The sequence below is a fragment of the Narcine bancroftii genome, chromosome 7 (assembly GCF_036971445.1).
Source record: "Narcine bancroftii isolate sNarBan1 chromosome 7, sNarBan1.hap1, whole genome shotgun sequence".
NCBI classification, from domain to species: domain Eukaryota; kingdom Metazoa; phylum Chordata; class Chondrichthyes; order Torpediniformes; family Narcinidae; genus Narcine; species Narcine bancroftii.
In genome coordinates, this window is record NC_091475.1 from 140332850 (window position 1) to 140345112 (window position 12263).

The following is a 12263-nucleotide window of genomic DNA, read 5'->3' on the forward strand; positions in this document are numbered from 1 at the left end:
CATCACAGATCTGTGTTCACCTCATAAATTAATAGGTGCAACTGATATTATATGGTTAGGTCATCTCTCATAGTAATCTGTTATGTCCAGTAAGCATGGGTGGAGAGAGCATTAAACTTACCAAGTGAAATAAAAAATCTTCATGGGAAGGATAAACTAGTGAAAAAGGAGGTTTGTATGTGGATCGTAACTTTCTCAATCATCTTTGATCATGAAATTGCCTTGGGAGGAGAAAAATTTTAAGACGCTTCGCAAAATTGAAAATGCGTGTAAATATACCAGAAATTTATTTTGAGTCAGGATTTTTTTTTTGGATGTAACAGAATGCTTTGCTCCGAGTTGATTAAATTTGGCCACGGCTGGGGTTTATCATTTTGCAAAGTGTTTCTAATTTGTGTAATTCACCTCATAAATTAATAATTGTGCTTTAAATAATTCTGGAACAGACAATATTGGTAGGTCTAAGAGGAATAAACTGCCAAATGAAATCACTGTCATCTCACAGATGCATGGGAATAATTAATTTATACCAAATGGTAAATAGCAAGCTACAACTTGAGCTCTCCATTGCCAGATTCACTGGATAATCTCTGCAGCTTCTTTCAAATCTTGGAATCTATTTGGGTCATTTTCTAAACATGCACAGCCACTTCACTCACCATGTCAGAAATTCAGGCATACATCACTCCAACCTTTCAGGTTTTTAAATTAAAAAAAAAAATTGAGGAATTAACCTGCTATATGAATTCACAAAATTACTTCTTGCACAAACCTTTGTGTTTTCTAATTTCAGAAATAATGCATAATCAATTGTTGTAGATACCATAAGTTCCTTCCTTCCAATCTTATATTTTCCTTCTCTGATTCGTTTTTATCCTGAAGTCATAGATATGTGAGTTGTAATATAATTCCACTACCAAATCTCAAGAAGAGGGAGTATTATCCATACATGCAGCTAGCTAATGGAAATGGGCAAACTGTTCATTATGTCAATCACTGAGACCAGATTTAAAATAGTGCTCATTAGATGTTTATGCATGTTTGCAGAGGTTTAGGAAAGCTGTTGGAAGAGGAGTTTCTGAATGTTGTTTGTTACAATTGTGGACAGAGGTATGTTGGGGAAAGAAGAAACAGAAGTTAGCTATTCATCTCTTGAAGCCCACATCATTCAAACAGAACATGGCTGAGCAAAATTGATATCACGCCATTCATGCCCATATAGAACACAAATGACAATTTTTCAATTTTATAGTCATGTACATAAATACACAAAATCTATTTGCTTTTATTCACCCATAACAACATGCAAATAGGTGCCACTTGTCCAGCGGGCCCCACAAGAAGAGAAAGAGAATCAAAAGAGCGTTCCTTCGGACACACAAATTATTCATAGATCCCAGCACCTCCTCCTCCAATGTCACTGCCTCGTGCACTCCTATATCATCCATAGCCACATAACTTCCTGTCTGTTCCAACTCCAGGCACAAACTCACCCTGCTCAACTCTGAGCTCTGAATCCCTGATACAATAAGGCCCTTCAGCACCCAGTCCTGATACCTGGTTCACACAGCCAGTCTCCAGCAACCCACATTTCAGCACTGAATGTGAAATCTTCTTAGTCAATCCAAGCCAACTTATGTGTAATCAGCATTTTTTAAAAAATGTCTGTGCAAAAATCCATTTAGAACATAAGGTCATCCATATTATGCAGTTTGATGGTATGAAATACCTTTCCTTTGGAGTTATGAAACTGTGGTAAACCACTGTTGTGCCATGATTGGCTGTTTCCAGCTGGAAACACCTCCCAAGACTAATCCTACCCATAGCCCCTTGCATGTTCCCCTTTCTCTTTGCTTCAATCTGTTGATGAGGTTGATGGTAGTTTCTGTCTTTAGTTAATAAAAGCCTGATAGTTTCACAATATCACCCTTTTGTGATTATTGATAGAAAATCAATTTTATTAACTAGTTTTTTTCAAAGAAAAATACCTGAGGACCTCAATATTGACCCCCAAATGCCAGATGCCCCAAACATAATAGAATTTTGGCTACGCTGCTTCGATAATTTCTCGGTGTTGGCCATGGATGCCATCACTACAGATGCTAACCAATTGAGATTACTCCTTTTTGGTGTCAAGCCCCAAGTGTTCCCATTGACTAGTGACACCAGCTTGTACCAAGCAACCATGGAGACCCTTGAAGCCCAGTATCACAGGAAGGTTCATGAGGTCTACACCAGGCATCTCCAGGCTACCAGAAAACAACAACCTGGTGAGTCAACTGCTGAGTACCTGAAGTCCCTCCAGATCCTATGTAGGGCGTATGACTGTAAGGACCTTTCGGCCACTCAGAATGCAGAGGACTTCATCAGAGATGCGTATGTGGCAGGTATCCACTCTGTTTACATACGGCAAAGGCTATTGGAGCAAAAGGTTCTCAATCTGCAAAGGGAAATTGAACATACAGAGACACTGGAGGTTGTCCTCTAAAACTCAGATGACTACTTGGATGCTGCGGGCAGCACTATCCTGGGATGGGCCATCGTCCCACCCTGTGAGTGACTAATCCCCTACAGCATCCCACTACTCTAGTGATCTGACCTCTGCCGCCATTGTGGGAGATCTCTCTAAGTGCTACTTTTGCGCGCAGAGTCAGGATCTGTTGTGTTAAGATTTGTTTGGAGTTCAGAGGGAAATGACTCCAGACACATGGAATAGATAACTAAAGAATTTATTAACACAGAAACAAACAGGATGACCTACCCCAGCAACACAGTGGCAGATCAGGAGCATTTAACAGCACCAAGCAAAGTAATTAGCAACTTACAAGCATTTGGAACCTAAACACAGTAGCAGCATGCAATCAGAGAGAGGAGAGAGGAACACAACCAGCTTCTGACTCCAGAACACGCCCATAGGGACAGGGGAATTCCAACTATGGAGGGCACCCTACACATGGACTACCTACAGGGATATACATGCTCCCATACCCCTGATATTGGGGTACAATACCATATCATCTGTGTCTACATCAAATGCCTGGTTAACTAGTCCCTCACCTGTGACCACATGGCAAAGAGGAACTGAAAATGAGGTGCTGCAGTTTATAACTTCCCCTGCTCAGCAGGGGGTGTGAGGTACGGGGCTGGCCAATGGGAGTGTGTGCTCTGGCTGTTGGGCTCACACCTGATTGGCAAGATGTAGATCTGGGCAGTGGCAAAACTTAATGAGCCCCTGGATGTTCTTACCCAAGGAACTTGTGCTAGTGTTCGAATGGACAGACTGCAGGCTCTCCACAATGACTTTTGCCACCCTAGAGTTACTCGGTTTTTCCATTTTATCAAATCTCAGAATTTACCATACTCCATCAAGGACATCCAGACTATGACTAAAACTGTCAGGTCTGTGCCGAATGCAAACCTTAATTCTACCGCTGGACAAAGCAGATCTGATCAAGGCTACCTGCTCCTTTGAGTGCCTCAGCATTGATTCCACTCTCCAACTGGAATATCTACTTACTTACCATCTTCAATGAATACTCCTGTTTCTCCTTCGCCATACCTTGCCCAAATATGACCATGGCCACTGTTATCAAGGCCCTCCAGAATATCTTCACTCTCTTTAGTATCCAGTGACGAGTTGCAGCAGTATCTACTAGCCAGAGGCATCACCACAACCAGGAGCAGCAGCTACAATCCTTGGGGTAATGGGCAAGTAGAAAGTGAAAACATCACAGTATAGAAGATCATCCTCCTGGCTCTGAGGTCACCGGTCTTCCTGCCTTCCAGTGGCAGGAAGTCTTCCCAGATGCATGTCACTCCGTCCGGTCGCTTTTATGCACGGCCACCAACAACACTCCTCATGAATGGATGTTTGCTTTCCCAAGGAGGTCAATGTCTGGGACTATGCTGCCCACCTGGCTTACCTACCAGGACCAGTCCTGCTATGGAAGCACGTCTAAGACTGACCCATTGGTCAAGATGGTCCGTCTTCTCCACACAAACCCCAGTGTGTCTATGTTGCTTTCCCTGACAGCGCAAAGACACGGTCTCAACCTTGGTCCATCAGGGGCATCATTGATTTTCAATAGTCAACCCCTCCCACTTCAACCTTAGTGGTCCCATAGCCTGCATCTGAGCACCCCCTATCCCAGACCACTGTTGTTGCCAACAATGTACCAGTTCCACATTCCCCCACTACCCGACCTAACCCCACCCCTCAACAAACAATTAACAGACCAATGTCACCAGGTGCTCAGGACGCTATGGTGGCACACCAACCATTGTCACATCATTCACTGAGGAAAAAGACCCCCCCTCCCCCCAACAACCAACCGATAGGTTTAATCTGTAAAATGTATATATGTATGGTTGTTTCATCTTCTCTTTATTTTCTGGCCCCACAGGACTCTTCTTAAAAAGGAGGGGTGAATGTGATAAATCATTGTTGTGCCATGATCAGCTGCTGCTGGCTGGACATGCCTTCCAAGACCAATCCTACCCATAGTCCTTTTCTCTTTGTTTCAATCAGTCAATGAGATTAATGTTAGTTCCCATCTTTAGTTAATAAAAGCCTGATAATTTCACAATATCAGCCTTTTGTGATTATTGATTGTACATCAGAAACCGTGCACATAATGACTCAATTAGGTACAATTAAAACAGTGGTTTTCAAACTTTTTCTTTCCACTCACATACCACTTTAAACAATCCCTTATTAATTACAGAGCACCTCTGGCATAGGAATTACTTAAGGTGGTATGTGGGTGGAAAGAAAAAGTTTGAAAACCACTGATTTAACTTATGTGACAATGAATAATTATATAATTAAAACATAAATTGCAAAAATATCATTCTCATGAAAGTTGAAATGTTTAAATTCCAATTATTAGCCAAAGAAAATACATGATATTTACAATAAATCTGTCTAGTTTCAACTTGTCTTAGTCACAAAACCATAAATCAGCACCCAGAAATTGTCTGAGCTACTGAGTTCCTCCAACACATTATTTTGTAATGTTCTAGATTCCAATGGGTACAGTTTCTTGTGTCTGAGAGTTAACAGCCCACCTTGGAAGATTCAAGTTCAAGTTTAGTGTCACATGTACCAAAGATGCAGTGGTAGAGGCTATTTTGTGATTTCAGATTTCTGATTTATTGTAGGAGTGCATACAACCCTGAGATATTTTTTTCCCTGTGGACAAGCAGAATTACCACTCTTGTAGAGCACAAAAAAACTGTGCCCAATGTACCCATGAAAAGAAATAAGAAAATTTAAGCATACTGATGGAGAAGAGAAATAAACACAGTAAAGTGCAAATATAAGAGTCCTTAAATGGATTCCTGATGGAGTTTGTTGTTGAGGAGTCTGATGATGGAGGGGTAGCAGCTGTTCCTGAATCTGGTGGTGTGAGTCTTGTAGCACCTAAACCTCTTACCTGAGCAGTGAGAACAGAGCATGTGATGGATGGTGTGGATCCTTGATGACTGCAGCATTGCCCATAGATTTTCTCGATGGTGGCAAGGGGTTTGCTTGTAATGTCTTGGGCTGTGTTTGTAATGTTTATAGATATGTTTTGGGGAGATAAATTGGGAAAACCTTTTTTTTTAGTGTAGGTCACAAACAAACACTTCAAAACAGATCTCATTTAAAATACTAGAACTCTGCTCAAGCCAGACAGGGCGGCTCCTGGGGGGCCTTTGCAAAAACTTTGGGGAGTTCCCAAGAGACTTCACTAATGGATTGTGGTTTTGAAAAGCAACAAATGAAAGAGACAGCAGACTGTCTGACGTGTAGCTTGATGTTCTAAGAGGGTCATGTGGTTTTGCAAGCCGATAGGGAGAGAGAGAGAGAGAGAGAGAGAGAGAGAGAGAGAGAGCAAGAGAGAGAGAGAGAGAGAGAGAGAGAGAGCGAGAGAGAGAGAGAGAGAGCGAGAGAGAGAGAGAGAGAGTGAGAGAGAGAGAGAGAGAGAGTGAGAGAGAGAGAGAGAGAGAGAGAGTGAGAGAGAGAGAGAGAGAGCGAGAGAGAGAGAGAGAGAGAGAGCGAGAGAGAGAGAGAGAGAGAGAGAGAGCAAGAGAGAGAGAGAGAGAGAGAGCGAGAGAGAGAGAGAGAGCGAGAGAGAGAGAGAGAGAGCGAGAGAGAGAGAGAGCGAGAGAGAGAGAGAGAGCGAGAGAGAGAGAGAGAGCGAGAGAGAGAGAGAGAGAGCGAGAGAGAGAGAGAGAGAGAGCGAGCGAGAGAGAGAGAGAGAGCGAGAGAGAGAGAGAGAGAGAGAGAGAGAGAGAGAGAGATCAGTTCTGCAGCGCTGCAGTCAGCAGCAGCAGCTGAGGCAGGAATAGGACAAGCTAGAAAGCTTGTGGGAAAACCCTATTTGGAAGTTGGGTTGTCAGTGCTTAGTTCAGCCTGATCAAAGCCCTTGTGGTTCATGTAAGAGGAGAGGACTGGCTCCTAATGTTTTACTTGGAATAAGAGACACAAAATGGAACACTGTGGTGACTTGAAAGAAAGAGGCTATCATCTGGAAAACCCTGATGGGTCAAGTTTCTTTGGCAAGACACTGACGTGGCCAGGAAAAACAAATCTCTCTCTGAAAACTGACAAGAACTTTCCTGAGCGGTAACCATTTACCTTTCAAGCACCAAAGCCTAAACTTACATACACATTATATACACGTGTGCTTAGAATTAGAAGGAGGTTAAGTTAGGTTAAGTTAATAGTAATACGTTAAAGTGTAATCCTGTTTTCATGTTTAAAGATAATTAAAATCAACTTTTGTTTAAGTAACCATTTATCTTGCTGCAGGGTTTTGGGGTCGTCTGGGCTCGTAACACCGTGATGTAACCTGTCAGCACAATTTCCTGCACAATTTTGCTTATACTATACAAGTAGTACAGTGCTAAAGAACAGGATTACTGAGAGAGATCAGTTGTTGCAAAGCAAAATCAGCATAATTTTACAACTTTCAGTTTCCTTTAGGAGTCTGAGAGCAGTTGGAAATAAATTATCCCTGAAACTGTTAGTACTTGATCTTGGGAAGTGATGGGGGAGGGGTGGCCAGGGTGGGATGAGTTTTACAATATGTTGGCTGGGGCAAGGCAGAAGGAGTTATTAATGGAGTTAATGGAAGGAAGGAGAGTTTAAATCACATTCACAACTCTACAGGTTCTTTGAGTTTCGGGTGGAGCACCCTGATAATGTGGTAAATTGAATCAGCAATTTTGCAGATAACAGTAAGATTGAAGGCATTGTGGTCAGGCATCAGCAAAGATGGTTTTTAAAGCTTGCAGAGGGACCTGGACCAGCTGGAAAATTGAGCTGAAAAATGGTAGATTGAATTTAATGTAGACAAGTGTGAGGTGTTGCATTTTGGAAGGATAAACCAAGAAGGGAGGCACAAAGTGAATGGGAGGTCATTGAAGAGTGTGGTAAAACTGAGGGACCTGGGAATACAAATACATAATTCCCTGTAAGTGGTATCACAGGTGGATAGGGTTGTAAGGAGCGATTTTGGCATATTGGATTTCATAAATCAAAGTATTGAGTATGGGAGCTGGGATATTATTATAAAGTTGTATAAAACATTGGTGATGCAAAATTTGGAGGATTATGTGCAGTTTTGGTCACTTAACTACAGGAAAGATATCAATAAGTTAGAAGGAGTGCAGAGAAAATGTATTAGGATGCTATCCAGAATTCAGGAACTGAGTTACAGAGTAAATTTAAATAGGTTAGGACTTTATTCCCTGGAGTATAGAAGAATGAGGGAAGATTTGACAGACAAATTTAAAATTATGAGGGGGATAGACAGAGTAAATGTAGACAGACTTTTTTTCAACTGAGGGTAGGTGAGATACAAATTAGAAGACAAGGATTAAGGGTGAAAGGGGAAAAGTTGAGGGAGAACACGAGAGGGAACTTCTTCACACAGCTGAAGTGGTGAATGCAAGCTTGATTTTAACATTTAAGTATAATTTGGACAGGTACATGGATGGGAGAGGTATGGAGGGCTAGGGACTAGATTGGGTGCAGGTCAATGGGACTAAGCCAAAAAAATTTGGTTTTGCACAGACTAGAAAGGCCGAAGGTGCTATGGTTCTATGGTTGTGCTGGGTCCCACCACCCATCTGCTTTCTCAGTTTATATATGCAATTTACCTTGTTTTGCTAGAGCTCGGACCCAAACCAAATGACACTCATTGATGCTGTCTAACCTGCTGAGTTCCTCCAGCAATTCATTGTCTGCTCAAGATTCCACCATCGTCTGTTGATGCATTTCTCACGTAACTTGGGGATGAGTTTGTATGGTGTGATTGTGATGAAGGCAGAGATTGATGACTGCATCGCACTAAAGATGTCACCTTGCTCCAGGGGCAAAACACAAGTGAAAAGCACAATTCTCTTCTACAGTTTAAAGTTATCGATCATTTGAAAGTCAACTTGGCCCGAAGGATAAAAGAATTTCAGGGTTGCATATGATGTCATGGATGCACTCTGACAATCAATTTGAACTTTGAGGTTTGGCTTCTTATGGATGCTGCATGATCTGCTGAGTTTTTCTGTCCCATTTGTGCATTGAACTTCATGACAACATCTGCATATTTTTTTTTGTTTAACTCCTTGCTCTTGGTGCCCTCTATTTAATGAGATTTTGTAATGGAGGATTTAGACCATGCTTTTGCTTATGCAAGGCTGAGTATCAGTAACCTACTTTGAGAATAATGTAGGAATCAGCAGGCATAAGCTAAATTCCACCATGGGGCCAGAGATGCAGTTATCTGACAAAAAGACATCTGGTACCAAGAATGATTAATCTTCCTGCTTGTTAGCTGGTTGCTGTTTGAGATTGATGGGATTGTTGGTCGCAGATTGTCAGGTGAGGCCTTGAAGCTAAGTAAACCATTGTATTCAAAGTGATAAGCTATGGGTAATATAGGCCGTGGTCCCGCTGCTGAAGTTTCAGACTCTCTGAGGGGTGGAAATGTCTTTCAGCAAGAAGAAGAACTTCTAGAGTCCAACCAACGTCCCGGTCGGGGGAGGTGGAGAAGGTGCTACCAGCACCCCGACAACCTACTACAAGTGTGCAGTCGTTGCCTCGCTTCGGCAGTTGGGACTAGTCCAGGCGTTGATCAGTATAATTGGGAAGGGCTTGCATATTGTAGTTTGAAATCAGCTTTAGATTTAGTAATAAAGATTTGTATAAACTGAAGTGCTCTCGGCATGAGTGTCTGTTTTCTTTCGCTAGCTCAAACACTGTGACCAATCTAAAACGAACAAAGTGAGAGGTACAAGTTTACCGAGGTCAGATGCTGAATTGAAGCCCTATCTGATCAAGTAGATAGAAAAGATTTCACGGATCCATTTGAAGAACAGTATATTTCTTCTGATTCCCTTGAACATTCATCATTCACCTCAAAAATTGATTCATAGGTTATTGGCTTTTGTTGTTCATGACACTTTGCTCTTTGATTGTTGGGTGTTGCATTTGAGAACAAAAATAATGACTACTGCACTTGAAAAGCAATGATTTGGCTGCAAAGTGATTTGTAACATCCTGAAGCTATTAACCATACAATATAAATGCAAATGTTTTCATTGTGTTTTTTTTTATATTTAGCTGATTTATTGATGCCTCACAATAATGAATAATTCTTGTCAAACAGTTTTGCAATTATCCATCACATTTTCACTTCTTCTCTGTCTAAATTGAGAAATGGTTTCCCATCTTTTTTTTAGTTTTTCAGAGCTATTTTCTTTTGAATTAAAGGTCAAGAAGAAGAATAGACAAGCGTGGCTGACATTAGAAGCATTGGCATGAGTTTTAAATCTATGTGCTGCAACAACACAAAGAACACTCACATTGTGATAACAAGATTGAACAACATGACTGCATGCAAATCTGAGTCCAAAATACACGGTTGTCTGCAATTTCTTCAGCTTGATCCAGCTGAGCTTTTATTTAAACTCTTGAAGCCTGAATTAAGTATCTAAGTACTTCTCAGAATGTTGCCATGAATATGCAATTTCAGCAGGACCTCCTGCTGCTTTTGTTAAACATTTTATGTATGGTTACTTCATCACACTAATGGGCTGTGACCAAGCCATTATTGATATGATAGAATTTTAAATTACTTACAAAATTGGCTGAAAAGCCACTGAAATGAGCATTAATTATGCTTACTGGCTCTCATACCCAAATTGGAGATATAAATTAAGAAATAAGGATTTATGGTTATTTTCATAATATTGGAAAACTGTTATGAAGATCCAGCTGCGCTGGATGGGTCACGTCTCCAGAATGGAGGACCATCGCCTTCCCAAGATCGTGTTATATGGCGAGCTCTCCACTGGCCACCGTGACAGAGGTGCACCAAAGAAAAGGTACAAGGACTGCCTAAAGAAATCTCTTGGTGCCTGCCACATTGACCACCGCCAGTGGGCTGATAACGCCTCAAACCGTGCATCTTGGCGCCTCACAGTTTGGTGGGCAGCAACCTCCTTTGAAGAAGACCGCAGAGCCCACCTCACTGACAAAAGGCAAAGGAGGAAAAACCCAACACCCAACCCCAACCAACCAATTTTCCCCTGCAACCGCTGCAACCGTGTCTGCCTGTCCCGCATCGGACTTGTCAGCCACAAACGAGCCTGCAGCTGACGTGGACTTTTTACCCCCTCCATAAATCTTCGTCCGCGAAGCCAAGCCAAAGAAGGAAAACTGTTATAAGACAATAATAATAAAACATAGAAATTCTGGAGGGCCTCAGCAGGTCTTGCAGCATCCATTGGAAGTAAAGAGATAAAACTGGCCCAAAACATTGGTGATATATCTTTACCTCCTATGGATGCTGCAAGACCTGCTGAGTTCCTTTGCCATTTCTGTGTTTTTACTGCAATCATAATGTCTTTATACCAGAGGTTCCCAAAGTATACTATGATGTCATCTGTAAATAGACTGATTTTATATTCCTTCTCTTTTATTTTTATCCCTTTTTTTATTTTCTGTTCTTATCAGTTCTGCCAATGGTTCTATTGCTAAAGCAAACAGTGAGGGAGATAGTGGACATCCCTGCCTAGTTGACCTGCTTAATTTAAATTGATTTGATATATATCCATTTATTGTCACCTTCGCCATTGGTCCCTTATATAATGCTTTAATACAATTAATATATTTCTCTGCTAGGTTGAACCTCTGTAATACTTTGAATAAATAATTCCATTCTACCCTGTCAAAGGCTTTCTCTGCATCTAAAACAACAGTCACTGTTGGCAGGTTATTTCTTTGTACTGCATAGATAAAGTTAATGAACTTACAGACATTGTCTGTTGTTCATCTTTTCTTAATAAATCCAGTTTGATCTAGTTTTACTATTTTTGGTACACAGTCGGCCAATCTGTTTGCTAATAGTTTAGCGATTATCTTATAATCTGAGTTAAGTGGAGATATTGGTCTATACGATGCTGGTTTTAGTGGATCTTTCCCTGTCTTTGGTATTACTGTAATTATTGCTGTTTTGCATGAATCTGGCATGTTTTGTGTTTCTGCTATCTGGTTCATTACTTCTAGAAGAGCAGGAATTAGTAACTCTTTAAATGTTTTATAGAATTCTATTGTGAGTCCATCCTCCCCAGGTGTTTTATTGTTCGGTAGCTTTTTTAATATATCTTGTATTTCCTCTATTTCAAATGGTTTTATCAATTTGTTTTGCTCCTCTTCTTGCAATTTTGGTAGTTCAATTTTAGCTAGATACTCATCTATTTTGTCTTCTTTCCCTTCATTCTCAGTTCAGTATAAATGCTCGTACAAATCCTTAAAGTTTTCATTGATCTCTGTTGGGTTATATGTAATTTGTTTGTACTTTTTCATGATGCCAATACCATTCTTTTAGCTTGTTCTGTTTTAAGCTGCCAAGCTAATATTTTGTGCATTTTTTTCTCCTAGCTCATAATACTTCTGCTTTATTTTCATTGTGTTCTTCTCCACCTTATACATTTGTAGTGTTTCGTATTTTAATTTTTTGTCTGCCAATTCTCTTCTTTTTGTTGTATCTTCCCTTGTTGCTAGTTCTTTTTCTGTACTTACTATTTCCCTTTCCAGCTGTTCTATTTCCCGATTGTAGTCCTTTTCCATCTTAGTTACATAACTTATTATCTACCCTCTGATGAAGGCTTTCATTGCATCCTATAATATATTTGTCTTTAACTGATTCCATATTTATTTCAAAGTACATTTTAATTTGGCACTCAATAAATTCTCTAAATTCCTGTCTTTTAAG

The 12263-nt window shown here is 40.7% G+C and overlaps 1 long non-coding RNA gene across 1 annotated transcript; it reads left to right on the forward strand.

Moving 5' to 3' along the window:
- The first annotated feature begins 82 nt into the window (after window positions 1-82).
- On the forward strand, window positions 83-9969 carry LOC138739930 (uncharacterized). The gene is made up of 2 exons (XR_011342574.1): window positions 83-171; window positions 9758-9969. It is a non-coding gene; the product is annotated as an uncharacterized lncRNA (long non-coding RNA).
- Window positions 9970-12263: the final 2294 nt, after the last annotated feature.